Source organism: Neopsephotus bourkii, unplaced genomic scaffold (assembly GCF_033783945.1).
Source record: "Neopsephotus bourkii isolate Nb327-2 ecotype Australia unplaced genomic scaffold, CSIRO-AGI_Nbou_v1 NB_266, whole genome shotgun sequence".
NCBI classification, from domain to species: domain Eukaryota; kingdom Metazoa; phylum Chordata; class Aves; order Psittaciformes; family Psittacidae; genus Neopsephotus; species Neopsephotus bourkii.
In genome coordinates, this window is record NW_026900775.1 from 1,316,005 (window position 1) to 1,341,029 (window position 25,025).

The 25,025-nt window shown below is 41.3% G+C and overlaps 1 long non-coding RNA gene across 2 annotated transcripts in view; it reads left to right on the plus strand.

The window, feature by feature from the left end:
- Positions 1-15,883: 15,883 nt before the first annotated feature.
- The window catches only part of LOC133208370 (uncharacterized), a 39,996-nt gene continuing 30,854 nt past the window's right edge, over positions 15,884-25,025 (plus strand). For both annotated transcript variants that reach the window (XR_009724341.1, XR_009724340.1), the window contains exon 1: positions 15,884-16,057. This is a non-coding gene — a long non-coding RNA (uncharacterized LOC133208370). The remainder of the gene's footprint in view (positions 16,058-25,025) is intronic.

A 25,025-nucleotide genomic window follows, 5' to 3' on the forward strand; every position in this document is an offset into this window, starting at 1 on the left:
AAATGTTTGTCAGTTTCAAATGCATCCCGATGGAACCCCCAAAGCCGTACTTCTGTTTGTTAGAAATGGGTGTGCTTGCATGAGAATCCTTTATTTATAGGCCACACCACTATAGTTTTACACAATCACTCAAATATCTATATTTGCAGTTTTACCAAAGTTATGGGATGCAAATTTAACTATTCAGCTGCTATCACAACCCACCAATGTCTGCAATCTGATTACACATTGTATCAGCCTTTATTGCCTACCCCCATTGGAATGAATCTCACATCGGTTAAGAAAACTACTGCAATATGGTGACCTGTGTCAGCTGCTAAAATGAGTTGAAAACAATGGATGAAGAGCCCTAATTACTATCCACTATGATGCAGATAAGGTACTCCACACCCTAGAAACAGCAAAGAAAGATGGGGACTTCACTGGAGTGAAACTGTCCTTGGATGGTCACCAACAGCAAGTGAAGCTTGATTTCAGTGTTACACCCAGTTGTAGTCTCTTTGTAATTTTGTGCTTATTGTTAAGCTTTTGTTCATATACAAAGTCATGGTGCTTATTAATAGCTGTGAGTGAATATGTTGAAGTACCAGCAAATCTGATATACTAAATTATATACCAGCCTATTAAAAAAGTGATGTCTTTACTTCACAGAGTGGTGAGTATGGTCACCTTTCATAAATACATGGTGGTAAAGTGGACTGACTATAATCACAAGTTGGAGAGTGTGACAGATGCACTTCTGCTGTTTTAACTAACTGAACTTTGGTCCAGGCAGATGCTCAGCAAGTAGGCCTAATCAAAATTATTCCTATTGTGTAAGGCTATCAGTGAGAATACAGCACCAAACCTAAGAAAACATTTTGGCTGGAGGATGGCCTGATAAACATCTGAAACTGTATTAATCTGACTACAGATCAACCTCTTACATTATAAATACCTGCAACCGTCAGGGTCCATTGAGCTCTCCCTCCAGAGCAGCTGGCTACGTAGCAGTGGTCTCTCCTTGAGTAGGGACACTACTCAAGGTCACCCCTTGAGGCTGACAGATTCCTTACCTGAAGCCAGACATCAATGGGTTGTAAGCGATGCTTTCTGCATGCATGTAACATTTAAAATGCATAAAGCAAGCTTAAGCAATAATCTTTGGATCCCATACTGACTGTGAGTGTACAGAATAGTATTGACTCCCAGTCCATCTGTACTTATTAAATATTATACTTACCTAAATTTCCTGATTAAAACTCAAACTAACTACTAGATCACATCTGTCTGAGTGATCCCTGACTCTTTTGTGATACCTATGGACCAAGACCAAGCTCTGGCAGTGGGGTTAAAAGAAAGAGGACACACAACTAACTTAAACAGAGGAAGTTTAGATTGGATATAAGGAGGAAATTCTTTCCTGTGAGGGTGGTGAGGCACTGGAATGGGTTGCCCACGGAGGTTGTGAATGCTCCATCCCTGGCAGTGTTCAAGGCCAGGCTGGACAAAGCCTTGGGTGATATGGTTTAGTGTGAGATGACCCTGCGCCATGGCAGGGAGGTTGGAACTAGATGATCTTAAAGGCCTTTCCAACCCTAACTGTTCTATGATTCTATGATTCTGTGATTCTAAGCTACACTGACCACAACTGCTGCAGCCTCATGTATTGACTCTTGCTCCATGGTGAAGAACTTGTCAAAATAGTATGCCACATTTGTCCTTACTTTCCTTGAGTGTTCAGGAGAGAGTTATAAATCCACAAATAGGGTAGGAAAAAAAAAAAAAAAGGAGGTGTTTGCAAGGCAGTAGTTTAAAAATGGAAAAATGTACAAGTGCTTTAATTTAGTTTAAGAAATGAGGAAACTAATAAATAAGCAAACAGGTGTATTAGTGACAGATTGCTCAGAGCAGCATTTATTTTAATACTTTCTATTTTAAACAAACCACTGTTATTACTTAAGGAGATTCTGCTTGTACATTTCACTATCTATTTTAATGAATACTTGTAAAACTACCTGTGAAATACTGATTCTATATTTTTCACAGACAGATCAATCAATGTTATTTTTAGTAGCATTGCAGGGGGTGGCGATTATTCTTTACTGTAAGGTACCGTTATAAGGCTTGGCTTGAATTCAGCTTGGATGACAGTCTCAAAAAGGGCAATCCAAGACAAGCATACCCTAGAAACCTTTGACTCAGAGTTCACTTGCAGTCAGGGAGACTGCAAGAGTGAGTATGAGAGATCTCTAGTATGAGAGATGCACTACAGAAATTCCTCCTGGCTTTCTCATTTGAGAAAAGGGAAGAGGTGGGATTTAGGATGCAAGTCTGTTCCCAGCAGGATAAAAGATATGCATCATTAGGTATGACATGGAGTATTTCTAACACACTTAAGAAAATGTTTCCATGTTCAAGGAGAAGAACCATTGCTCATCTTGCTAGCACAGACTGTGAATAGTGAACTTACTCTCTCCTCAGATAGGCCCTCAGAGGACAGCAGATCAGCACTTAACATCCTTGGGACACTTAGAAGCCTCACAAGGTTCCTTTAGCAGTAAACACAGTTTCCTCAACTATCCAGAATGCCTACAGATGGCAACCATGGAGATCAAAGTTTGGGCTATTAGAGAACTGATGTACTCCAGGTGGCTTCATGGGCAGCTGCTTCACAGGTCCATCATGTCAAGCCAGGGATGACTGGTGTACCTTAATGAGAGAGGAGAAAAAGTGTCTCCCACTACAGCCTCTATGGTCACGTAGACACTCTGTCCTAGTTATTTAGTCTGTAAAGTTATCAGATATACGTCCCAACATGAGGGGTTTTAGCATATTAGAAAGCAATCTGGACTGTTAACTGAAATCTCAGTAAGGCAAGGATGTCTCTAAGTAAATTAACTGCTTTCTCCACCTCTGCCAAAGCCACCCGTACTCTGACTTTTGACAAATAACCCAGCTAGACTGAAGCTGCTACTATCATGATTCTTAACTGGTATTCCTACAAAGCACCCAGTGAGATAACAGATAGAAAGTGGTTTTAGCATTTAATATCACGTGTACACTAAAGTTATTCCTGAGAAAGCCAGCAGCAAGGTCCAGTTGGTCTAGTACTATGGGAAACATGAAAAGAAATTCTCAGAAGGATGCTAATCCTATGTTCTACCAACCCTCTGCTGTTCCCAACTTGACACCCCAGCTAGACAACACACTCCCCCTTCCCAAAGTCGTCTTTTAGATCAAAACTCTATTTTGAAATAGCAACTTCTTGTTTCCCACAGACTTAAACATCTAAAACACTTAATCTAAATTAGGTTGTGGCAAAGAATGAAGATAGGCCAGAGGGTTATCATCTTCTTCATGCCAGAAATCTATTTCAGCTTTGCACTGTTTCTGAAGCATGTTTATACATGGGACAAGAAAGCAAGCATGAAAAGGATCCCCAAGCCATTTCATCTTGTTGCAGTTTCCTGACAGTGCAGTATGAGAGTATACTGGGGAGAAAGAGGTCTCTGGAAGGCTGGAGGGTAGCCTGGAAGCCTGTCCAGGCATCCCCAGAGCCTTCTATCCCCACCCAAGGAAGAGCTCTCCCAGTCAGGGCAGGGCCACTCTGCACCCCCGACAGGGGATGGGTCCCCCCAAAATCCAGGGGCTTTTACCCCATGGCATCCCCCTGCCCACTGCCCTCAAAGAGGGGTCCCTGTCCCCCCACTCACGGGCAGAGCATTAGAGGGGTCTCAGCTGGGTCAAACCCCCCAGACAGACTCCCTGAACCCTGAGCATGTCAGGCGGTGCTGTCAGCACCCATCTCCCCCCATCCTACCTATGAAGCCCCCCCAGTGCTCCAGTGATAGGTGCTACTTACAGGCCAGGCACGCTCATGCTGAGTTGTTGGTCACAGGACAGGCACCAGGAATCGGGCCTGGAAAGCTGCCTGGGCAGGGGAGGAAAGGGCTGGGTGAGCTGGGAAACATGGGTTTCAACCCGGTTTATCCCTTAGCACACAAGCAAGGTCCCAGCCTGCTGGCTGGTTACAAAAGAATGGCGGGAGGATGAGGGAGAGCAGTGGGAGTTTAGCTCCAAAAAATACCACTATCAGTGGGAACTACTGCCATGTGCACCCAGAGCACCATGGGAACCAGGGGTGCTGGCAAGGACAAAGTGGCAACAGGGTGAGTGCTGTCTCTGAAGACATCACTGTTCCCATCACACTCACCTCTCAATCCCAGCTGCATTGTCAGCCTCCCTCAGCGATGCCTTAGAATCGTAGAATCATAGAATAGTTAGGGTTGGAAAGGACCTTAAGATCATCAAGTTCCAACCCCCCTGCCATGAGCAGGGACACCTCACGCTAAATCATGCCACCCAAGGCTCTGTTCAACCTGGTCTTGAACACTGCCAGGGATGGAGCATTCACAACCTCCCTAGGGAACCCATTCCAGGACCTCACCACCCTAACAGGAAAGAACTTCTTCCTTATATCCAATCTAAACTTCCCCTGTTTAAGTTTGAACCCATTACCCCTTGTCTTGTCACTCCAGTCCCTAATGAAGAGTCAGGGTGAGTTTACACCGAATCGTAGAATCATAGAACAGTTTGGGTTAGAAAGGACCTTAAGATCATCCAGTTCCAACCCCCCTGCCATGCACAGGGACACCTCACACCAAATCATGTTGACCAAGACTCCAGCCAACCTGGCCTTGAACAACAACAGGGATGGAGCATTCCCAACTTATTTGAGCAACCCATTCCAGTGCCTCGTCACCCTCACAGTGAAGAACTTCTTCCTCACATCTAACCTAAACTTCAACTGTTTAAGTTGAAACCCATTCTCTCTTGTCCTGTTCCTACAGTCCCTAATGAAGAGTCCCACTCCAGCATCCTTTTAGGCCCCTTTCAGATACTGAAAGGCTGATATGAAGTCTCCATAGAGGTGCTCTGTCTCCCTAAAAAAAGTCAGAATTCCATCTGAAGCCTGAAATTCTGGAAGATCCATTATAGAATCATAGAATAGCTAGGGTTGGAAAGGACATTAAGATCATCAAGTTCCAACCACCCTGCCATGGGCAGGGACACCTCCCTCTAAACCATATCACCCAAGGTTTCGTCCAACCTGGCCTTGAACACTGCCAGGGATGGAGCATTCACAACCTCCCTGGACAACCCATTCCATTGCCTCACCATCCTAACAGGAAAGAAATTCTTCCTTATATCCAATCTAAACTTCCCCTGTTTAAGTTTTAACCCATCACCCCTTGTCCTATCACTACAGTTCCTAATGAAGAGTCCATCCCCACATCCCTATATGCCCCCTTCAGATACTGGAAGGCTGCTATGAGGCCTCCACGCAGCCTTCTCTTTTCCAGGCTCAACAGCCCCAACTTTCTCAGCCTATCTTCATACAGGAAGTGCTCCAGTCCCCTGATCGTCCTCGTGTCCTCCTCTGGACTTGTTCCAACAGATCCATGTCCTTTTTATGTTGAGGACACCAGAACTGCACACAATACTCCAAGTGAGGTCTCACGAGAGCAGAGTAGAGGGGCAGGATCACCTCCTTCGACCTGCTGGTCACGCTCCTTTTGATGCAGCCCAGGATACGGTTGCTTTCTGGGCTGCAAGCGCACACTGAAGCTGGCTCATGTTCATTTTCTCATCGACCAACACCCCCAAGTCCTTCTCCACAGGGCTGCTCTGAATCACCATAGGTCACCTGCACCATACGTCAGGTGCTCCTTACATGCCTCATTCTTCTGTCAGAGAAAGAAAGACATTGCCATGTGTAACTGAAGGGCAATATAACGTGGACCACTGGGCATTTACTTTGCCTCCTGAAGGAAGACTCAGAACCTCAAGAAACGTTCGGCAACTCCCTTCTAATTTAAGTTAAAAGCAAGAAAATTCTCTTCCAGTTCTTTCCTCTATCCCACGGGGGGGGAGTGAGAGAGGGGCTGTATGGGGCTGATTTGCCAGATGGGGGTTAAACCACAACAAAAACTTAGACAATATTCATTTTTCAGCCAGAAAGAGGATTACTGCTTGGAATTCTTTTAAAGAGCCAAAGCAATAGGTACGCTAGTGAGCCATGAAAAGAGAAAGTCTACTGAGTATTTTATTAAGGTTTGGGGGGGGTATTTTTTTCCTACCATTGTTTATACTAGATATTCTAAGGTTGAAGAACCAACTTTTTATTGTCGCTCACATTGAGAGCTGTCTAGAGGATTCTAAATGATGGGTAATGAGAAACAAAGCTGAAAGTTGCTGGGAGGTATCTAGCAGGTACTGTAGGAGTCAGGTCAGGCCTTACTGTCTTCATTTTGGTCCACGGGAAAGGAGTAAGCAGAATACTAATGAAAGCTGCAGATGGTACTAAGATCGGTAAAGGTTATCAGCCCCAGTGATATGAGGCAGGAGGACCTGAACAGGTTAGAAATGTGGGCTTAAAGCAAAAATACGTTTAGCTTGGAAAATTGCAAGCTAATCCCACAAAAGAAAAAATAATTAATGCTGAGTAGCAAAGGGAGGAAGGTAAAAAGTGCCTGAGATGCAGGGTTATTGAGAGCAATCTGGACTGAAATAAAACTTTTAAGTTAGAGATAAATTTGCAGTGTGAAGCAGAAAGGGAAAATATTGTTGACTTAAAGACTTAGGCAAAATTCACATGTGTCACAAACCAAGATGAAATGTTGTAGCTCTGTGTGTGCCAGTATCTGGCAGAACATCTCTAAATGGAAGCATCTCAATACCAGAGGGCAAAGTACAAGGAGTGAAATCGTTTTTTCTTCCCTTCAGAGATAATTGTTTTCTAAGGACACGATAAAGAAGTTCTTGAATAAGTCATGAAAAGCAGGCTTGAATAGGTTATGTGAAAGTGGGCATGACCCTCCAGAAATAAATATTTTCTTTTTCTACTAATATTTTCATTGCAGTTGGCCAAAGAGTATGAGATGAATTTAAAGGTCTAGTACCCAGTGTAGCAGCCACACATTGAGAAGACGTAAGTGTTAGCACTTCAGGCTTTGAAAGAACAAGTGGGCAATTTTGGAGCTGCACAATAACAAACTTTGGTAAAACTGGAAAGTAAGTTAGACAATGCAGCAGATATGCCACGTTTGTAACTTCTGCTACTTCCAACTAACTTAAGCTTTTCCCACTGGATAAAACTTGATTTCTAGGAAAACATGTTTCAAACTCAACCCGTCTCCTGAAGGCGATTGCTTCAGTATTTTCATGTAAGATAGAGATTGTTTTTGTTCAGGTCACATTAGTCTAATTAATATGACAGATCACTAGGTTTACTGAAGGGGGCCTATAGGGATGCTGGGGAGGGACTCTTCATTAGGGACTGTAGTGACAGGACAAGGGGTAACAGGTTAAAACTTAAACAGGGGAAGTTTAGATTGGATCTAAGGAGGAAATTCTTTCCTGTTAGGGTGGTGAGGCACTGGAATGGGTTGCCCAGGGAGGTTGTGAATGCTCCATCCCTAGCAGTGTTCAAGGCCAAGTTGGACAGAGCCTTGGGTGACATGGTTTAATGGGAAGTGTCCCTGCCTATGGCAGCAGGGTTGGAACTTGGTGATCTTAAGGTCCTTTCCAACCCTAACTACTCTGTGATTCTGTGATTACTGAAGATCAGTCTTAGCACTTGGTTATTTGCTGCTTTATCTGGACAGCTATGGAAATAAAATCACAGCGGCGTATTCCAAAGGAACAGACTAGGTATTCAGTGATCTGTTCTTTTTCCTGTCCCTGACTTTCTTTGTCTCTTTAGGGCAGTTATTTAATATCCTTTAGACTTTCCTTACATATTGGTCATGAGGTAGTAGCCCACGTTTCCAAAAACTGCTGTCAAATGTATAGAATTTTGTGTATCAGAGAGAGATTATATATCTTGAAATGCTATATATACACATACACTGATATTGCTTTCTAGTTAACTATTATTTTGTTCCGTTAAACTGCTGACATTTGTTTCCAAAAGCTCTTCATTCTGAATTGATAGATTTTTTTTATTAAAGATTTTATAGTTCAGAAGACTTTCCTCAGCAAATAGCAATCTTCAGATCGATCGCATTTTAAGCCGCCTAATTTATGTGTTGGGAGATTTTTTACCCTCTGACAAATCCAGCTTCTATCATTTCAGCGAGAGGTTCTTATTTTATGTACACTACTTAAGAATGATTAATGAGTTTCATTCCTAAGGCCAAAGCTTTGATAAAAATCTATCATAAACACTGTAATAGCTAATAACAAGTTCCATTGAATTATATAATGTCAATTGAATTGAAACAAATATAGTTAAAAATGAAAGAACTTGTTTCTTCATTTTTTATAAGTGCAATGTAAAAATTCCTAATTTTGCACAGGCAACATAAAAAAATTGCTATGCAACAATAGTGCAATTATACCTGGAAATGCCTGTGCATAATGTTATTTCTTTTTCGACTCCCTGGCAAATGGTTGTTTTACATTGTGCAAGAGGAGTGGGGATTTCTGACCATAGAGGCATGAGGCAGACTGATTGCTGTTTCTCACACTTTTCCTCAGGAAAATCCAGGTCTGTTCCTGCCTCACTGGACACCAAAGGGACCTGGGAAAGGAATCAGGGTGTGAAGATTAAAAGGAAAGGTTTTTCAGACAAACCTTTTCAGCAAGGTTTTGGCTCATGTTTTGATCCACTTGTGCCTCTCGAGTTCTATACAGGAGAACAACGCAACACCACTGGAAGACAATTCTTCCACTGAGCTGTGCACGTAAGCCCAGGGAACGTGCCTGCGGCAGCAAGGCAGAGATGCACTGCAGCCTGTGCAGTGACAGCTAGGGTGCACTGATACATAAGTGCCTGGCAACTGCTCTGATTTATTGCAGTAGCTGTTATGGCTCTCTGTGAAGCCTAAAATAATCTATGAGCATTTCAGATTTTAATAGTATTCATGTTGAGGGCCTCTGTGTGACTGCAGCTATATGATAACATATGCCCAATTGGATCTGCCCTTTGTGTATGAGATGACACGATTTGGGCATAGTTTGCCATGAGGGAGATGGAGATTACCCATTTCCAGTGCAGGCAATGCTGGGTCTCCCAGTCTTTCATATACACCAAAGAGACAAATATTTTCCTTTTTAAGAGCATTTACACCCTCAGAGCTCAACAGATGGGGTGTTCTTGCCCTTCAAGGCAAAGCTCTGCTGTTAGAAGAGACACACAGAGGAGTTAGCAAGTAGCAGGCATGGAAATGAGTTAGAGTTTAATGGCATTTGGCTGTTTATTACATTTTCTTTCATTATAATTAACTCATATTTTCAATAGCACCAAGGACCTCAAGCTAGGAACGCCATTAGGAGTCTGTACAGTTCCTAGCGAAGAAAAATGCTGTCCAAGAACATTACTGTTTATAGAAGCTGAGCACTTCAGAAAGTTAAGCTACAGTTATGGTCACTAGCAATAGTCACTCCCTCCTCTGAAGCCAATGTTGTACAATGCTACATAATAATGTGTTCTTCCTTATACAATTTCTATTTACATATTCAGCCTATCTCCAGCAGTATGTCTCCAGTCTCCATGTCTGAACCAATCCCTCTGCCTGCTGCCAGCTTACTTCCAGGCAAGAAGGTGCAAAATCAACCTATTCCCCTCTCCAGCAGCATCTCAGTTTTAGTTCTCTTTCCAGGCATTTTCAGTCTCCTTTCTTTCTCTGTCCTCCTGAATATATGTTCAGATTTGCTCTCCTAACTTATTGCCTCCATTCCACTCTTGCTTCCCTTGTCTTCAGTTTCAGAGCATTTCTAACATCAGTTCAAGTGCTCAGTAGTAGTCATATCTACACTAGTATGTGAACTGGGTTGCAACCTTGAGAGTAAGTGGCAATGCTATGTTGCTAAGCCTTCCTTCATGCACTTTCTCCCCCCAGATTAGGATGGTATCATCCTGTCATTCCAGTCAGACTGCACCGACCCCTAAACCTTGCAGGATATACCTTGTCCATCCTTGTTTTTTTAACTCGCTTCTCCAGAAGTGCTCTCATTTGTGTAGTTTTCTTTATGGATGGTGGGCTTTTTTGCTGTCCCTGACATAAATGACACTCTTATGGACAAATTTCAGGTCCCTGCTTGAATCCTGGCAGGAACATAATTCCAGACTTCCTGAAAGAAAAGACAACTGCCATCTAATGATGCTTTTCCCCTTGCCTGGCTCTCAGCAAGGACTGGCTTGATTTGACTGGCATTTTTCAGCAATCAAAAGCAGACCCCTAGCAGAGAAAACTTAATCCCCAAATTTAGTGTGATAAGAAGCCGCAAAAAACTGAAAATAGGGTTAAATAAAAAGAAACATCGTGAAACTTTGGCAAGCGCTGCTCTTAGCCCTGCTGATAACGCCTTTTCTACTTGTCTGATATTCCTTGATCCTCTTGTAAAGATTGCAAAAGTTAAGGAAGATTTTACAAGCAGGCTCAATAAATACCAAATCACGTCTTTGTCTGTATAGCTGCATACTTCTCACCTAGTAAATCTTAATCTCTAAAGCAAAACGAAAGGTTTTGGTTCAGGAGCTGCCAACTTGCACTTTCTGAATTCATGGTGGATCCCTCCCAGATCTACCCAATCAGGTGTGAACACAGAAGTTAAATGTCAGGGTCAGTCTGCATACACAGATGCCTTTTATTGGGGGAGTCCAGAGAGCACCCTCCTATGGAACATGTCAGGATTTACTGACCACATTTAGGGCAGCTGCCAAAGTGTTTGGAGTGCTCTGGCAGCAGAAGACACAGCTGGTCCCATCAAAGTGATCACATTCTTGGACATTAATTTAGAGTCTGAGAGGATGGAGTGATGCTTGCCAGGGGATAAGATTCATAATCCTAAAGGTTTAGTGCCTCAGAAACTACAGGCTAGTAAAGGTGTGGTTACAGCAGCTGCAACTGCTTTGTTAACAGGTCACTTGAAACTTGGAGAAAAGCCTATTTAGGCAACATGTGGTCTCCAAACTGACAAGTTCTTTCAATGACAGGAGCTATAAATAGACTAACATTGTAAGTTATCAAACTCTGAGCACTGGAGTCTCAGTAAATAACAGTAACTCAGTGCTAGCGGAAGAATGAGTTATTCATCGATGTGTATTCTGAAAATACACTTGAATGTGTCTGGAAGGATTTCTTCTGGGGAGCATGTGCTGGAGGTATGTGGAGATAACATATCAGGAAAAAATGAAATATGTACTTGTGATGACCTCCACTAAATACATAAGGCCTCCTGCTGAGGTCTGATTTATTGTGGCATTTCGTAAGCAGAAGATAAGTAGCTCCAATAAAGTTTTGGTATTGACCTTCTCATAATGGCCATAGTAAATGTCTTTTTAACTTTTTTACCCATCCAGTCTGTAGCAATGAGAAAGGTCCAAATACTTCTCATGTATTTAAACCAATTAATGAGTTGTGGTCTGAGGCTGTTACAAAGAAAATTTCATAGGAGTCAGTTATGAACACCTGAACTTGATGCTGATAAGGAGAGTCTGGTTATCTTCCCTCCTATTTACAGCAGTATGGAAAACATCAACTTCAGAGCCAAAGCTGGTGTTTCAGCACTACAAAGTTGCTGAGTAATTTTATTTCTTTTCTTAACTGCTTCCTGTTTTAACATCTGGAATTTTCCATCAACTCACCAATTGCCAACAATAATCAATAATATAATGCTTCCAAACACCAAAGCAAAACCCAAACCACATTATGAGTAGAGTTGGCACCCTTATATCACCATATTATTTTTCCTGTGAAAAGAGTGGGAACTTGTGCACAGCATCTGCCCCTCTTTCTTGTCTTAGGGATTTACTTTCACCCCACAAACTAGTCTTAAGGCACGAGCATTTAGAAGGCTAGCACACATGGATGGATTAATTTATCAAAGCACCAAATTCCACAGAGATATTTTTCTTTTAGTTAGCCCCCTTTGACTGCAAGACAGCAGGATGTACCAAGGGGACAAGGATAAAACTATGTTCACAAATTAAGTGATTGTTATCCACAAGGCCATCAAAACTTTATTTTTCCCTTTACCAAACAGTTTTTGTGGACAGGATTGTGCTTGGGGAAAGGGAAGTCTCCTGGTGGTGTTTTTTTGTTTTCAGCATAGGGTAATTAACATATTCAGGTCACCACATCAGATGTAGAAATCCTCCAACAGCACACTACTTCTAAAATAATGCACTGGATTCAAAGACTACACAGAACTGTACACAAAGTACTCCATTAACAGCAGGTGCCGTACAAAAACAGCTCTCTTTAAAAGAGCTTTTAATTACTGTATATCTTTGTTTAGAAGCCACCTTCAACTATCTTTTGCTTGCGAGCTGCAGGGGAAAGCAATTAAATGTATGAGAAAACCACCCTTAATTTAAAGCTGCAGGAAGAAGCAATTTGTGTAACAGAAGTCTTAGCTTGTACATGAAGAAATACGGTACATGAAGTCACTGGAGGCTGGGTATTACTTGGACATAGTTAATACATGTTGTAAAACTTAAGATGTGTGACTACTGAAAGTTGAAAGCCATAGCTGGCTGGATGGCCTGTATTTATTCCTGCATCTCCCTATAACAGAGTTGGATGTTTAGACAAAATCCCATTTACATCTCTCAACTGTGTAATTCACACCTTCTTTAAATTCCTTTTAATAGGTGAAGGGTCTCAATACAGCTGAGTAAGCATCTTTGCTTTTAGGGGCAGAAAGGTACAGGGTTTTATTTAATTGAAGTAAAGCCATTAAGGTAGGTCTGGTTATAAAGAAAGACTTTACAAGTGAAGGAAAAAGATCTTTCTGGTCTTCACTGGTATTTCCCAAGTTTACAAGTCTTTATTTTAATGCTAAAACAAATATCGTATTAGTTTAAGACCTCTTTTTCAACACTTTTTCCATCACAGTATTGAAAAGTCTATTCAGACATAGTACAAAAAGGGATTTTGAATGTTTGGTGTATTTGTTTGTTTGTTTGAAAAAGGATTGAAAATGAAATGGTTTCGCTGTTTTTAGGGGTTACTCCTTGATGGTCAATGACATGAAAAAGAGAACAAAACAAAGAACAAAACAAACCAGTCAGTATGAACTCTACTGAAGTTAAAGGCAAAAATGTTCGTAAAACAAGACCAGAAAATGCTTCACTCCATTGTATTTTGTTAACGATACAAAGGTTAATTAGATACTTTCTGTTGCATTGTATAGTGAAATGCTTCCATTAATTACTGCTTCTTAAATCTAACTAATCAGTAAAAATTGACTATAAAACCACCAAGAAAGTATTCTTTCCCATAGTACTTAACTGCAGTCCAGTGCCTATGACTCTTAATCAAAATTAGATTGCAACAGATGCACCAAATGGTTAATAGTCAGATACAGCATCGTTAAAACCCTAAAATGCAGGAATTGTCGACTGACTTCAATTGGACATTCAGGTGTCTCTGTGCTCTTCTAAACACCTCAGTGTTTGTGCTTGTGTTTTCTAGTGTCCTACATTACAGGAGCAAAGGTTGTTATTAACAGCTTGCTTTACAATAGCACAAGGAAGATGTTTTTATAAATGTTTGATTTTATGCGTTTTTGTGCATTTTTTCAACAATTAGTCAAATTGGCTTCTTGACTGTAGCTCCTTGCTGAACCGAGCTTTTTTAGGTTTTGTTATTTAGTGCACTACTGTATTCCATCAAAGGCAAAGTTCAATTATTTGTCTTTTGAAGGTCTGAGTGCATTGTCTAAAATGCCAAGTGCATTAAAAACAGGACACCCTTGACTTTTGCAAGGAGATAGAAGAGGATAATAAGTTAGTTGGATTTAAAGGAATTTTGAAATTGAGCAGGTGTGTCTATGTGTGCACGAAGATATCGAAATAAGGATTAAATGCTATCAAATCAGCAAGAACATATTTTTGACCATTTACCATTTTTCTTCCTAACAAGGATCAAAAAGAAGGAAAGTCTTGTGGTTAAAACAAAGGACAGGGAGCCAGGAGACACTGAACTTGGATAAAAACACATACTAAAGCATTTTACTAGTATGAAAATAGAGCTTTAAAGGCACACAAGTGCAAATGAGAGCAAATTCTAGTGGAAAAAAGGCTGCATTTTTTTTGCTGTGATTACTTGTGGAATTTACTGACGCACCTCTTCCAAATCATATTCACTGTCCTTATGTATTTGCATTTCCATTTTTAACATAACCTTCTATTCAGTCTTTTCCCTCTGTACTGAGACTGAACCCACAGGAAGTAGCAAAAATTCCTGTAGACAGAATGAGTCTGTGGCAAACTTTGCAAAGAAACAGTTCTCAGCCATGCTGATTGAAACCTCGTTTATGGAATGACTTCTACCACCCATAGAAATGGATTCAGGTGGTCACTTCTTAAAAGCATCTGGAGGCTTCGAAAGAGAAGAAAAACAACTTAAATGTTGACTATGGTACCAATTTAACATGATTGGCTGTTCATGATCAGAAGCCTTAATAGGGCTGTAGGGCAGACCGTACATCTTGAGCCCTGTTGTGCAACTCCTGATGCCAGGACTCACCCTATAAGGTCTACATCCATGAATAAAGGCTATAACACGGGATGTAGGCATAGGAGCAACTAGCTTCTGTAGAGTTTATAAAAATTTAGAAGCCAGCTGTCTATGGCAGGCATGTTCAGCATGCGTCTCTTCCGATGTAAATGGCAAACTTCAAGTAAAGCAGAGATTGATTTAATTAAGTTTAAACATTTCAGCTTTTTATTTTATGGTTACACACATAAGTAGAGCAATAACTGAATACAAATGTTGCATATTTACTGTGGCATGATCCAAGCAATTACTACTAAAGTATTAAGGAAAAGCATCATTTCACTCTTTTAATTTTATTTCATAATTAGGTAGAAACTATATTTTGGTGAATACATTTATAGTTAGAAATTATAGATTATGCTTCTCTTTGTTTTGAAAGGATGATTTTAGCCCTGTTGCTAAAAGCCTGTTAGCAACAATTAAAATAGCTATTAAAAAAAAAGCATTTACAGCTCTTCTACTTGTTTTTCTTGTTAGTTTTCATCAAATATTTCACACTCATATGATGGATGCAGCCTGCTAATAGTCACCAGCACAGGCTTTCAAAACTGGTTTTAAACATCTGGTTAAAAACATTGCCTTTTATGTACTGTGACTGTTTCTACGTGAGTGCTGTGCCAGTTGTTCATTATGCCTCTGACTCCCGTTACTTTTTGTTCTCAAAAACGATTTGAAAAAGTTGAGAAGGAAAACTTAAAAGCAGAGCACAACCAACACCGGCAACTTTTCTGAGTGCCAGAGTTTTAACTGCTTTCTGCTGAAATGCTCTCCCGACTTTCCATTCAAGCAAGCATTTTTACACACAGTATAACAGGAAGGGGCTGAGTGCGTGCCTGCAAAGTGCAGCATGGTAAACATCTGTGTATATTCCACATATAGCCCACTATTAAAATCAATCTGTTCAGGTCACTTCCCATTCTGAGGAGAGCTGAGAAACGGAGCCACCAGTTTCTGTCACGTGCTGTGTCACCTCAATTAAAAATAAATTCAATTTCATGCGAAGAACCCAACTTGAAAATCCCAGCAAACAACAACAGAACCTTTCCACTAATGATTTTCAGTCATCACAAGTGGAGAGAGACTCAGACAGCAGACAGCATGGTCCCAGCATGCTTTTTGCCTTTTTTTTTGTTTGCACAGTAGCTGTCAGTTGCAGCCCTGCAGGTAGTAGAACCCAGTGGGAAGAGGGGCGGGACAGAGCGATGCTGCCTGAACTGACAGCAAATTTAAATTACTGAGCGTTCTTTTTCTTTTGTTGATTTTTTTTTCTTTCTTTGCGTGCCCTTTCTTCTTCTTTTTTTTAATTTTTTTATTCCCCCCCCCCCTTTTTTTTTTGTGGTGTTTTTCTACTCTGCGACAAACTGAAAAGATTCTCGCACATGCTAATTTAACAACCCTGCTTCGTCGTCTTCTTTCCCCCCCTCCCTCTTCTGCTTCCAGGATAATTAAAAGAGAAACCTGTAAAGGCAACATTCCTTCAAGCAAGTTGGCGCTGCAACGTGCTGGTAAGATGAATTTAATTATATTTTTTCCCCCCTTTCCCCATTTTTTCTTTTCCTTTTTGGAGCTGAAAGCTTTTGTATATCTAACGCAGTCATAAGTGTGGTTCCCCTGCTGTGGAGGGTTAGGATGTAATGAAAAGGTGTAACTGCTTGATATGCGACCTTCTCCTATTACTTAAAATGGATAATAACAGCTTTCGTGTCTGTCCTCATGATGCTTTTATCTGCGAATTGACTATTTGTTCAACAGAAGCAGTGCTGTGATTGTCGCACTATGACAATGAGGACTTGATTGTTTTTTGGTTACTGTTCCATGCTCCTATCAGGAAAGATAACTTGAGTTGGGGGTTTTTGTGCATGTGATTTTTTTTCTTTTTCTCTCTGAACGTTGCCTGAAGCGCTGATATGATGGGGGTGGAGATGGGGGTGGAGGAGACGGTCTTGGGTGTCATTCTGCCTGTTCAGCTGTTTACTAGGTAGGGAAGTGCAACACAGAAACTTTTTGAAGAAATAAATAAATATCTTGCATCTCGCATCGAGTGGGATCAGTGTACCCAGGATTTATTGTTTTCCAGTGCTGGGTAAAGTTCTTCCTGTCCCTCGCATTGTTCTTCTGGAGAAAGAGGGGAAGGGATGTTCCACTTCATATCTTGTCATACTATTGTAGTAGCTAATTGCAAGTAACTGACAAACTTTGAGATGAAATACCAAGCATTGCTTTTGTGAAGAATGGGTCTAATGCTGTGGATAGTTTCCTGTGAATACAAGCCTGACAGATACAGCCAGATCTGTATTACCATTTGTTGCCGTTCCTGCCTTACAAGTCCCCTTATTCCCAATGTCTCCTTTATAGTCTTTTCTGTCATTAATATATTATTATTGTATTATTTTATTGGTTTATTTTTTTAAGAAAATGAGAGGTGTTTTGCTTTTGCTTTGTGTTTACCCTTATAAAACTTATCAGGTGAATTTTTTTTCTCAGGCTTTCTGAATGTAGTTCTGCCAAGTGCTAAATGCAACGATACCTACTGAAATCAACAGGAAGGCTGAGCTTGTCCTGTATTTCAGAGGAAATTGCTGAGTACTAGCAGAACTGGATCTTATGATTGTTGAACTCTCTTTATCTAACTGCAATTAGTTGTTGTTGCACTTAAGACTGGATCATGTAGGCTTCTACTGAAGTATTTAGAATACACACTGCTCTTACAGTTGGTTGTTTACAGGTTTGTTGTCATGCTGAGGAAAACTTTCTGAACAAAATAAGGGATTTTTTGAGAGAAATCTGGTAGAGTTAGAAAAATGGTGTGATTCAGTTCTCTAACTCCTTGAAAACTGTTGTTCTTAATATATGTAAAAGTGTCCTGAAATTATTCATCTGCAGATTGATACATCAGACTTTCCATACATCAGACTTTCCATACTCGATGGTCTGACATGCCAAATGCATAATGTGATCACAGGAGCAACGTTGTGCAAGGAGAGGATTGATGAGGAGCAGTCAGGAATTAAACACAGACTCCCTGGAGAGGAGGAGAGGACGTGCCAGTGCCATATGGAAAATCACATTCTTTCACAACAACTTTGTTAGGGCACAGGGTTAAGGGCGCTGCACTTGCAGGAGTTCATCACCCCCCATTCCAGCCTCAGTTTGAAGCACTGCAATACTTCTAAGGTTTATTTCTCTTGTGCAGAAAAGCCTGGTGTCTTGTGAAATGAGGTCATTGTAGCTCTCACATCTTGCTTTTACCCTGACAACTTGCCTTCCCCCGCCCCAACACCAAGGTCTGCAGGGCCCAGAAAATTAGGCTTTGTCCCTTGTAATCCTAAACTCCCATCCATTTATAACCAAAGAAGAAAAGGATTGAATTCAGTGTTCTTGTTATGGAAATAAGTTTTTATTCACTCAGTATCAACTGACAGTTAGAAGCGTATCTGATGTAATATGAATAAACTGTAGGCTGTTGACAGTAAATTATGCAGCTATAGTCCCACATTCTCCTAGAAACACTGCCTTTACAAGGCTCAAGTGGCCTAGTGGGGGAAAACAGCTACCAATATTCTCATTTGATCTTTCTAACCACCCAAAGCCATGAGAAGTCCATCGTGGTTGATTCCCACTGCCCATGGTGGACACCTCAGCAATGAATGAGCAAGGCTGCATGGAGTAGAGCCTGAATGCAACCAGGGGTATTCGGTCACAGAGGTGATGTCAAAGTTACTGTTATGAGGAACATGAAAACATCATACAGCCAAGTTTAGATGCTAAGTTTGCTGACAAGAATTTGTTCCTTAAGTCACAATGTATAAAACCCCCAAATCTGCACCTTTAAAAAACCCCACCACACCAACCCAATCTACCAGTCTACTTTCTCTTTGAGTTTAGCCTTTAAATGTATATATTCTTAATTAATCTGTGCACTTTAAATTGCTGTTGGCTTCTAGAAATACTGTCTTCTACCCAGGGCTTGGAAATTTCTAGTTGAATAGAAATGCATTCATTGTAACAAAAAACCCTTGCTGTAATTTCCTGTCAGTAACACAGAAATAAGAAAACACTAGGCTAATAAAAATGATAATCTGAGTTTACAACTGTTAACAAGATTCCTGAATAGAAATGGTGCTATTATGCACAAAGAACTTCTATCATTACTAGAGGAATGTACTATAAAATTATGAGTTTTATTTTTAGGACCCTGTCATCCACTCAGAAATCAACCTGTAATCTTAGTAGTGAAATGCCATAAGTTTTGGCATCTTCCCTCCCCTCCTATTAATGAAATATTAAAGGAATTTTATAATTAGATACTTTGATAACTTAGCTATAAATTTTCTTTACAGGAAAAATCTGGCATAATTCTGTATTTCTTCCACATCTCTAACTCGCCACATACAGTCACTGCAAATCTGAGTTGAGTGCAGCAAGGAAAATTGGGGTGAATCACAGACTTTGGCAATAATGGTGGGATTCCATCAGCTTCTTTCTCCTGAGAGAGGGCAGATTCTCAGACTTTTCTCAGGACTCTGGAGAAGTACTTGAGAATATTTTCCCTCTTTCCCTGCATGGAATTATTTTTTAGTGTTTCATTTCTGGTCAACTGAATCGAAGTATCAAAGCATCATGGAGTCATGTAAAAATGCTCAGATTTTAACCTGTGAGGATTTTTTTATTCACTTTACTAATAAAAGACTTTTACATTTCTCTTCTAACAGCAAATTATAAATGACATCATAAGGGACTTGCTGTGTTTCCATTTGATTTAACACATTAGCTATGGTCCTCTTTTGTCAAGAACCACTCTTGAAGTTCTACATCACCAAAGGAAGACATACCTCTATACCTGGCTCAGAATGTCCCCAAGTTTCTGGTCCTCCCTTTCTAGCCGATTGACAACATATTGAGCCAACGATTTCTAAGACACACTCATTCCACAGGCCTGGCAGCCAGTCACACATCCTTCATCTCCTGGTGATTGTTTGCTGCACTTGTTGGGACTGCTAGCCCTGTGCAGGATAAAGGAAACCCTAAAAATAATCTAATACTTCCTAATTACTTTCATCACTTCTAAGGCAATAGAGGACACAGTATTTATTAGGTCACTAGACCACAGAATCACAGAATGGTTTGTGTTGGAAGGGAACTTAAAGCTCATCCAGTTCCAACCCCTACCACGGGCAGGGACCCCTTCTACTGGAGCAGCTTGCTCCAAGCCCCTGTGTCCAGCCTGGCCTTCAACACTGCCAGGGATGGGGCAGCCACAGCTTCTCTGGGCACCCTGTGCCAGCGCCTCAGCACCCTCACAGGGAAGAACTTCTTCCTAATGTCTAATCTAAATCTCCCTTCTTTCAGTTTAAAGCCATTCCCCTTGTCCTCTTGCTACAGGTCTTTGTAAGAAGATATTAAGTAAGAATATAAATAAACATTCTATCAAGGTAAACAGTCAAATATTAGGAAGAATCAAACAAAGTGAAAAGAGAAGGAGAATCCCAGAGAACTCAGTTCTAGACTATAATTATTAAACAAATTCCTCCTTGGTTGCTTTTCATGCCCCATGACCTGTGGAGGCTGGTAACTTCACTCCCATCCTAAGGCTAATGTACTCCAAAAGCTTTTGTAGCCACATCTTTCCTACTCACTGTGTTAAAGGCACTCACCATCTTTCTTGAGACCTCACCTGAAGTATTGTGTGGAGTTCTGGTGTCCTCAACATAAAAAGGACATGGATCTGTTGGAACAAGTCCAGAGGAGGGCCACGAGGATGATCAGGGGACTGGAGAACCTCCTGTATGAAGATAGGCTGAGAAAGTTGGGGCTGTTCAGCCTGAAGAAGAGAAGTCTCATGGAGACCTCAGAGCAGCCTTCCAGTATCTGAAGGGGGCCTATAGGGATGCTGGGGAGGGACTCTTCATTAGGGACTGTAGTGACAGGACAAGGGGTAATGGGTTAAAACTTAAACAGGGGAAGTTTAGATTGCATATAAGAAGGAAATTCTTTCCTGTGAGGGTGGTGAGGCACTGGAATGGGTTGCCCAGGGAGGTTGTGAATGCTCCATCCCTGGCAGTGTTCAAGGCCAGGTTGGACAAAGCCTTGGGTGAGATGATTTAGTATAGTGTCCCTGCCCATGGCAGGGGTTTGGAACTGGATGATCTTAAGATCCTTTCCAACCCTAACTATTCTATGACTCTATAATAACAAAGGAGGAGCAACCACAAAGCTCTGCATATGTATTTTTTTTTAACTTGCTTTCTCAGTGTGAACTCTCCAAGCATTTGAGCACCATGGTAGGCTTCATCTCATCCAAATTTAGATACCTGTACTGTAGACACCTACATCTGAGTTACCCACCTTGGGGTGCCATTATAGTCAGAGGGAAAAAGCAGGCACTTTCAGAGAGTGGTTTACCTGACCTATTTTAAACATCTATTTTCTCTGAATCCCAGAGAAGGACACCATATTCAAGACTCAGATCATTTAGCTACCTCTACTCCTCAAATTCTCTTCATTACCTTACTGTTGTACTGCTTAATTTAGGCATCTTTTCCTCAGCTGCTTGGCTTCTCTTGTAACTACTTCATTAAGACAGAGGACTTAAAACTCTGTAAATTACATACCTTGAAAAGTAGCCATAGTGGTATTGATTTACTGAGCCTCGTATACTAGACAGTGGTCTTAAAACAAGTCTAATGATAGTAAAGTTAGGGCTGGATTGCATAGACAGGGTAATGTCACCCACTTATATCATTAGTCCTCAAGAACTGCTGGGGGATTGCTGTCATTCCAGGCAGTGTGTTTAATGTACGATTAATCTTGTATTTAATTGTATAATTAATCCTCATGGTTACTTTTATTAGGCTGAACTGATCTAGGAAAAGGAGGTGCTGCAATTGGTTTATTTGTTCTACTTAGCAAACCATTGGCATTTAACAGTTATGCTACAATGCTTTAAAAGATCTAAAAGTCAGGAAACTCCATGAGTATGATGAAGTCTACCTAATTTAGACAGCACTGTTTTAATGAGTTGATGTTCCAGATGTAAGTTCCTTCATCCAGAGGAGGCTGTGTGCATTCGAAAGCTTCCAGACAGACAATTTGGCTTCCTAAATACATACAGCTAAGGGTGCATTTACAGTGCTAAAAGTATCTGATGCAATGAGATCCCTGGCTCGCAGATATAACTGTGTACCTCATCCCCATGTCTCACGTGGCCATATGTGGAGGGGCTAGCTGTGTCCTCTTGGCCCTGTGCCTGGCCCCAAGTGTTTGCTTTCGTGCCCGAGTACACGCCATGAAGGGTTGTGGGTGATGCTGGCGGGCTCACAACCCACTTAAACAGAGTCACAAGGGGCAGAGAGAGCCAGTTTTGGAGCATCCTTGTTCACAAATTCTAGAGGAAAAGGTACCTAAGAATGACCGTAAGCAGCATCACAGTCAGGTTAATCTTCAAAGAAAAACTGATTAATTTCAAAAGTAACTGTGTCAGCACATAAATATATTTTAACACGTACATAAAATACACTATATGGCTGTCAGAGACATCAGATCTCACAAGACAGCTAAGACATTCAGTGATATGGACACACTATATCGGACAAACATGCTCTCCCTTAGGATTCATTTCTTCACTTAAGTAGCCTTCATCACCCTAAAGATTAAGTGTAGGTTTCGTTTAAGGTAGAGAAACAGTATTCTAAAATTCATTTAAATATAAAATGGTTCATTGTAAGACATTGTTTAAGTTGGAAAAGACCTTTAAGATCATTGAGTCCAACCATTAACACAGCACTACCAAGTCCACCACCAAACCATGCCCCAAGAACCATGTCTACATGTTTTTTAAATACTTCCAAGAATGGTGACACCACCACTGACCTTTGCAGCCTGTTCCAGTGCTTGGCTGAGGTAATTCTATTGTGAACCCAAGTTCTGCAGTGTTTTGCAGAAATGGTTTTTATTCAGACAAGGACATGGAACTGTTGGAACAAGTCCAAAGGAGGGGCTTGAGGATGATCAGGGGACTGGAGCACCTCCCATATGAAGATAGGCTGAGAAAGTTGGGGCTGTTCAGCCTGGAGAAGAGAAGGCTGCGGGGAGACCTCAGAGCAGCCTTCCAGTATCTGAAGGGGCCTATAGGGATGCTGAGGAGGGACTCTTCATTAGGGGCTGTAGTGACAGAACTAGGGGTAAGGGGTTAAAACTTAAACAGGGGAAGTTTAGATTGGATATAAGGAGGAAATATTTTCCTGTTAGGGTGGTGAGGCACTGGAATGGGTTGCCCAGGGAGGTTGTGAATGCTCCATCCCTGGCAGTGTTCAAGGCCAGGTTGGACAAGGTCTTGGGTGAGATGGTTTAGTGTGAGGTGTCCCTGCCCATGGCAGGGCGGTTGGAACTGGATGATCTTAAGGTCCTTTCCAGCCCTAACTATTCTGTGATTCTATGATTCTAAGGACAGTGGATGGATTTTGAAGCATGCAGAAAACATTGTAATATGCAATATAATTGCTACATAAAAAAAGAGCTCTGAACCCAGGATGTGATCTCTTATACATTTGTTATCTTCAGCAATTACTGTATAAGCACTGTACAAGCCACTGACACAGTGAACAATCCTGAAGGCCTGTTGCCTGCGTTTTGGATAACAAGAGACAGAAGCATAGATTAATAGTGGCTCTTAATCAATCTGATGCAGTCAAAGTTTTCCATAGGAACTCCATTAATAAGCAGCTTTGCTAACGTCTTTCTCTTGCTCTATCCTAAGTCACTGACAATTATGAAGGACATATGCATATTAAACGAAGCTTTTACATTTGAGTGAAGAGCAATAGCAGCCTAGCCATGTCACGCATTAAGAGAGACCACATTCACAAGGCATTAAAGACTGGGTATTCTTGCTGAACAGGTTTACACATTTAAGCCTTGATCTTTCAAGGATTTATACACATGCTTAACCTTACATACCGCAAACGAAATCCTGGGCCTCTCAAAATCAATGACAAAACTCCACTGACTTCAAAGGGCCAATCTGAATAGTCTCTTTGGCTTCAGTGCAGCCACACAGTGCAGAAGTGTGTGAACTGATCTCCCCCAACATTGCTTGCTTGCGTGAAGTCTTAAGAGATTGAGGGAGCTGCTAAGTGTAACTTTTAAAACACTTCTGTCTCACAACAAACTATGAGCATTCAAATATGTTTTCTTGTCTGATCTGTGCTCTTTAGGGGCTTTGCCCAAAACCCTGTGGTAAAACCAGTGGCAGTGGTTTCTGCTGGAGAAGTCTGTGAGCAGTTTATAATGCAGTACTCTCCCTGGCTGGTATTGCACCCTGAGCAGCTTGTTTTCTTTACTTTTCAGAAGATCCAGTTCCTGGATCTATAACTCACAAGATTTTATAGGAAACCTGGGAAAAATCTATTGAAATGACAGGTCAGAAAAGCAATAATACACGAATTTGTGCAGGATGTAACTGCTGTTTTTCATCTGCTTGCTTCTAGTAATTGAGATTCCCTGTTGCAAAATCTAACAGCTGTCACAGGATCTGTTGAACATCAGAGACCCAGTCCTGGCTCTGCCTGCATTTGTAAAACAGTCCCATGGCAATAGTACCCCTGAGACCCACTGGGGAGGCCTGAGAAGTCTGGTAAAGAGCTGGGGAGGGGACAAAGTGATATTTGCCCCATTTTTCAGCATAGAACCCTTTCTGGAGCAGGTTAAGCCAATGATCCTTCCACCCTACAAAGACCCTCTGGCTCTACACGCAATGCAACATGCACTCATCCTTCATGGTGGCTGTAATGCTGAAGCTGAGGGGGGTCTTTGGCAGCCCTGAGTAACTGAGGTGTCTCAGTTCCAGCATGCTAGGAAAGCTCATGCTGGTAAATGCAGATCTTGTGATCAAAACATCTAACAACTGGTGTGCAGGTACACCATTGAGACTTGCGCATGCTAGGAACTACAAAAGTTTTGGCTATCATCTCTGTAAACTGGCAAAAAGATTTGTGAGGACAATTATCCCCACTGTAACAGGGAGTAAGTGCTTGGAAAAGAGATTCATAAATATTTGCATCCCGGTTATGCTTTAGGATTAGTGTATGTTAGCCTTTGTGTAAGCCAGATTATCTCTTCTCACCTAAATTTGTGGCAGTCACTGGAAAAGCAGAATAGGCTGGGTGACCCCGGTGAAGTTTTTTGTCTATTTCAGCATATCCCTCTGACACGTTTCATTGCTCCAGCAGCAAACAAAAACAACCCAGACTTAATTCCTTTTCCTTTTGGCCTTTACTGTAAAGGTATTTTAATTTCATCTTCATCGTCCTCCTGTACTAACGGGCTTTACCTATTCCCAGCAAAGTCCTGTGTGAAATTCTTAGCCACAGAGATTACAGAAATTTATTGCTTCACTGGCATGGTGGAGTTGCCACAAAATTGCATTTGTTAATGTAGCTATGAAAACACATGGCACCTGCCATCTCAGAGCACAGG